Here is a 6000-nt window from a genome sequence, read left to right as displayed (position 1 = left end):
GGCTCTTGAGGGCGAAGGGTCTAACTGTTTTAGTATCACCCAACTAGTCGGACAGAAAAGGCAATAATAAAGTTAGCAAATGCAAGTTGAAGAAATATTTATTTGGGAATAAAACGAAAGAAAGCGTCACGCTCGATTGCGCCAATTTTGCTACTCGAGGACTATTACTAATAGTCCTCTAGTAGCGTAGCCAATTAAAGTGCAGGATTTGCATTAGTCCACTAGTTGGGTGATACTAAAATGGAATTAGTAATAGGAAACTACCTTCCCAAAGCTTCTCCAAAATTCAGCAACCAGTGCAGTTAGGAAGTGACCGTTTACTGTTGCTTCCTTTTCAGTAAACGTAACCTGGAATGAATTCCCATGTTAGAGACCTGGGTAAGGGGCCGTAGCCCTCGAGAGGCGTTAAGTCCCTAGAGGGGGGAAGGAGGGGTGACTCTCATATGACAGTGATGGGGTGGTCGTTTTATCATTTAGGGGTTAACATTCGTGTTGAAGAACCGTAATGATCTGATTTAGCCCCTCTATTCCGATAAGCGCCCCTTACGAATAAGCGCCCCCCTTTTAATGTATTTCTTTTAATAAGCGCCTCCATTCTAATAAGCGTCCCTATTCTAATATTATAATATTACAGCGCCGTCAGAGTACGTATCAACCGAGCTTCATCTTCCTTAACTGCTCAGGTACGTAATGCCGCATTACAAAAACAGTGATCTTCGTCTGAGTTTTTCAACTATTATTTCCATGCGACTGCATAATTCCATCAAGCGTTACGGTATATTTACCGTATATTTGTTACAGTTTCTGCTATCGTTCCTTTATTTTAATAAATACCGTATTAAAGTTTTGTTTTGAGCATTCGGTTGTTTCTCAAAAGAGAAATAAGGGCCCTGTCTCGAATGAGCGCCCTCCTCTGAGGTACCAAGAGTAAATAAGCGCCCCGGGCGCTAAATCGAATCATTACGGTACTGATCACCGCTACAGTAATCAGCAGTAGTGTACATAGGAGCCGCACTGTCAGAATGTGACTTAATTTATCTCCTTTTTCTTTCAATTTGATTTGAGCTTAGCCACTTAAATAAGATGCTGATTTATGACAATGCTTTCATACATCTTTACAGGTAATCAATGGATATTCTTTATGGCTGTTTTTTGTTTTGTTTTGTTGTAGAAAAGTCACGGTGTAAGTTAATGTGTTCTTTTAGAATTGGTTCTTCTTGTGTGAAAATGAAATGGGGCTTAACCTACAAAATGGGTTTTTGGTACCTCATAGGGGTTCTTGTAAAAATTTCCAAAGAGCCCCCCCGTCTCTTCATAATTAAAAAAACAAATTATACAGCATAAACCCATCAGTAAAAATTGTAGTGTTATCAAAGGTGTCCTGTAAAACTTAGTAAAAATAAATCTACATCAGTGAAAAATACATATAAAAATCTCCTTCAAAAATTTCCTGTAAACACTGCAAATAAAAAAATTCGTGGACCTTTTTTTCGAAATCAAGCTCTAGAATTCATATTTCTGACCTCTAATGGTAAGCTATCTTAAATTGAAGCACCTAAAAAAGAAAAACTTTTACGGCCAAACTCCAGTTTCATTTTCGGTAGTTTAACTGACGAATGTCTGTTCCTGGTGTTGAAGTTGTGATTTTTCCTCGTGAAATGGGTACATACATTACCATGGAGGCAGTCAAAAACACAGAGACAAACTTTCCTATTTTTTCACATGGGAGTCTGCCCGGTCGTGAACCCCTAAAGCATCGTTAGGAAGTCACATTCCCCTTGTCAGTTTACTGTGCTGTTAAAATGCTTAAAGAATAATGGCTGGCTGTTTGTAACAGTCGTTAGGTTGTCTGATAGCGATAAACAATGTACGAAAGAGACCGAATCACTCGATAATTCTTCGGTTAAAAGGGTAGAAAAAAAGGCTCGATTTTCCGCCATGGAAACCATTCTGTAGGCACTAGTCTGCTGGCAGCCGGTTTTTTCTCTAAGGGTCACTAGGACGAGTGTTTAGTCATCGCGAACGCAAAAGGGCGGTATGGCGGTAGCCGAGTAGGAAAAAAGGTGGGACAAGGGTGGTATGGCCCAGTAGGGAAGAAAGCGTGCCGCGCTCATGTTTCCTCCCATTCCCCTTTAGCCAAAACGTCTCGCCTTATAACCCCTACTGAATTTCGAGAGAAAAACAAAATGCCAGCAGTGTCTGTAGGAACATGATAAACGATCCACAACAAAAACAAACAGTCGGGTTATTTTGTCCCTTGAAATTTATGGCCAGTCAAAAATCTTCTGGGAGGCCCGCCATCTCGGCCAAATCACATCTCTACAGCGCGGACGGAAGGGGCTGTGGGGGGGGGGGGGGGGTTGTCAGCCTTCCCCCCACTTTTTCACAGTAATAAAATAAATGAGCAAAGCAAATATAATACCACTTGTGACGAATGTTACGCAGCTTGACTTTGCGTTGTTAACGGCAAACTCCGTGTTGGATGTATCTGGACGATATTTCTACAGCGTTTTGGCCATACAACCGTTACCTGCGAACCAGAGATTATCTCTTGTAGCGAATGTGCACGTGCATGTGAATGACTTCAGAGTTTTCCAAGGCCTCTGTTTTGCGCTGTCCCCTTTAAAAAATAAGGATCAGTTTTTAACTGTCTCCTGACTGTGGACGGCGTTTTTGTTGAAGACGATGCTTGGTGTTTGTCGGAAACCGATGAAATGCGCGTTTTCACGATATAGAAAACGCATTAGTGAGGACAGAACCCGAGACTTACCAACCGAGCTAACGATAAAACAAAAAACCAAAAAGCTTAAGATATCAAAAAAACTACAAGGAGGTTGATGGGGTGACTGTGCAGACTCGTTGGTATCGAAGATTGCTTGTCGAAAAATGGGTAAAATCAAATTGTCTACACAACTTCTTTTGTACTCCCTTTCATCAAAAAATACAACACGATATATCCATTTTTTTGTTTATTTATTTATCCTCCAGCGGATAAGCAATGCAAAAAAGAATCTGAGCATCCTTTATTTTAATCTACAGCTAATCAATTTTAACCTTAATCTTTACCCTGCCAATATTATATATTTCCTTTCAAATTACAATCTATGTGTATTTCTTAGTGCCATTTTTTGATCAACTCATCACAAAAAAAAAATTTCATCTCAGTGGAAAAGCTTCTTAGAATATAATGTTTTTTATTGAATTTTATGCCTTTTTATAATCCCAGCAACTGAGGATTCTCACAATAAGTAAGCAAGCAAGCAAGCTGACTGAATTCATTCCAAATGCTTCTCAATATATAATTGTCTTCGGCAAAATATACACTACCCGTGACATCTGTAAAAGTAGCAATACTTTTAAATGAATCAACTTGACACAATATTCACAGTATAACGTGAAACTGGCATCGTAGAGCCTTCCTTTCTCCTAAACTTAATGAAAATACTTTATAGATTGATCGGTTGATTAATTGAAGGGTTACTTTATTAATAATAATTCATAAATTGTACAAATTCGTATAAATAATAAATTGGTATAAATTTAGTTTAATCTTTATTTTATTTGATATTTGCGTTTTGTTTTTTATGCTTGTTTGTTTTTCCTTTTGTTTGGTTTGGTTTTTTGGGGTATCCATAAGCTGTGATGATGAGTTCTTTTTTGGGTGTGTCTTCATGCTTGCGTTTTCGACTCCTGCTGAGCTTCAATCCATCCTTTATAGGCCCTGTTTACAAAGAGGAAGGGTTACCCTAGCAGGAGGGTCAAAGATAGCCTGGGTTTAAAAGCAAAATTTTACAGGCAGTGTTAACCTACCACCCGGAACAACTTAATCGCAAACAAAATGGCCGACAAGGGAATAGCTCTGCTTGGTAAGTCGATTCTCCTGTCTGGACTGCTGTTTACAAGTGTTACCGCATGCTGTTATGTTACGTATTTTTGCCAGACAACAACAACAAGTTGCAATGTCAAATGCAGCCCTGGTTCAGCCCAGTTGTTTGGCTTGAGCAGGGTAGGGGAGTTATCCCTAGAAGGGCGTTTACAAGGCAGCTAGGGTAGCCCTAGGGTTCAACAAGACTTACCTTCGACACTCTCGAAAATTGCCAACAATTTGAAAATGACACCATGTTATTCATTTAACTGAGAGTTAGTTGGTCTTCCGCTAACATTTTACACTGAGACCAACCTCTGTCTCCTCTGTCTCCTCTGTCTCTTCTGTCTCTTTTGTCTCCTTTGTCTTTCGTAGTTTAGCTGATCATCTTACAGCACTGCTGTAGTCCGCAGATTACCCGGCATTACTGGGTCGGTGAGAGGTCTTGTGCTGAACGTGTCACAAGCAACTGTACAATGTCGTTTCGCCCCATTTCTTTTAGTTTCTCAGCAAATTGCCGCAGAGTAAGCTGTGGATATTTTGTTTGTAACTGAGTCATCAGCATCTTAGAGGGACTCCCGCCTTCAACACCGAGCTGATCTCGTAAAGAGTTGCGTACTTCGAGAGGAATTTTCTTAAACTTAGAAGCTAACCGTTCGTAGTCGCGTCTGAACCACAATCTTCCATTATCAATCTTTAAGCATATCTCGCCAAACACGTCCAAACGGCTGCTCTCTAGCTCCGCCAAGGTAATATCACCTGTGAGATGGAAAGATAATAATAACAACTTCGGACGCCTTTTTAAAAGAACTATTAGGAATCTGGTCAGAAGTTAACTTTGAACCTGAAATAACATCGAGAGATCACTTTCTGCATCAACAACTTTGGCGTAACTCTCTAATAAAGATAGCCAACAAGACAGTTTCTTAAAAAAAAAATGGTTTACAAGGGGAATAACTCAGGTGAAACATCGTTTAGGACCGGAAAACGCCTTTCTTTCGATAAATGATTTCCGCTGTAAGTATGAAACAGACCCTAGCCCTCTCAGCTTCTACGGATTAATATCGGCTGTAAAGTCTCTCCGGACTGATTCTAATCATGTTTCAAGATTTACAGAACACTAACTACGAATAAGAGCCACTTACAACAAGAATTTTACAAGTTCAAAAAGCAACTACATTAGTATGTAAGAAAACTGATTAGTAGAGTTTAACCCCAGAGTCAAGTCAAAAGAAGTAGCTAGAGAATTGTAGCCTACCAGTAAATGACAACATAAATTGGACTGCTGCCTACCTTTTGGCTAAAAAATGCACCAAGAGCACTAAGCTGATAGAGTTTCAGTTTAAATTCTTAGATAGACGTGTACCAACCAATAACTTTTTATTTAGAAAAGTTCTACAGGGTGATGAAAATTGCAGTTTTTTGTCACACCTCCCCTGAGTCATGCCGCCAAAAATCTCACTTTTGGAATAAACTTACTGAATGGCTGAAAAATCTAAATTTACATTCTAGAGATTGTACTCTGACAAATATTACTGCTTTGGGTCTGAGGCCAGATATCTCTCAATTTGGGCTTCTTATCAACTACTGTTTTCTCTTAGCACGATAACACATATGGCTCGCTAAAACAAAAGAAGATCGTCCAAATCTTACGCATTTCAAATGCACACTAAATCACAATATGAAATAGAAATAAAAAGTGGAGACACAAAGAAATGGAAATCTCTTGCAGGATACATGAGGATTTAATTAATATTTTAGATTATATTCTCTGTACCTTTCTGTATTTATCTCTTACCCATTAATCTATTTCTAATCTCCTGTCAGGTGTATAGCTAATTTTAATGTAATTTGCCTCATGCCTTTGGTCTGTTTTTGATGTTCCTATCGTACAACCTAAAGCTGTAATGATAATTATCTATTTTTCTCCTTTATTTTTCTTTGCCCCTGGTCGTTACTGTATTTGTTAGTACAGTGGAATCCCGATTTTTCGAACCTCCCAATAATTCGAACCAAAAGTCGTTTCCCCTCCTCATTCGAAAACTGTAATTTTATCCTCCGATTTCTCGAACTGTCCGATTTTTCGAACTAATTTTCGTTTCCCTTGGAGGTTTGAAAACACTGGATTCCACTGC

The sequence above is a fragment of the Orbicella franksi genome, chromosome 8 (genome assembly GCF_964199315.1).
Source record: "Orbicella franksi chromosome 8, jaOrbFran1.1, whole genome shotgun sequence".
Lineage (NCBI taxonomy): Eukaryota > Metazoa > Cnidaria > Anthozoa > Scleractinia > Merulinidae > Orbicella > Orbicella franksi.
This window is presented reverse-complemented; position numbering follows the sequence as displayed.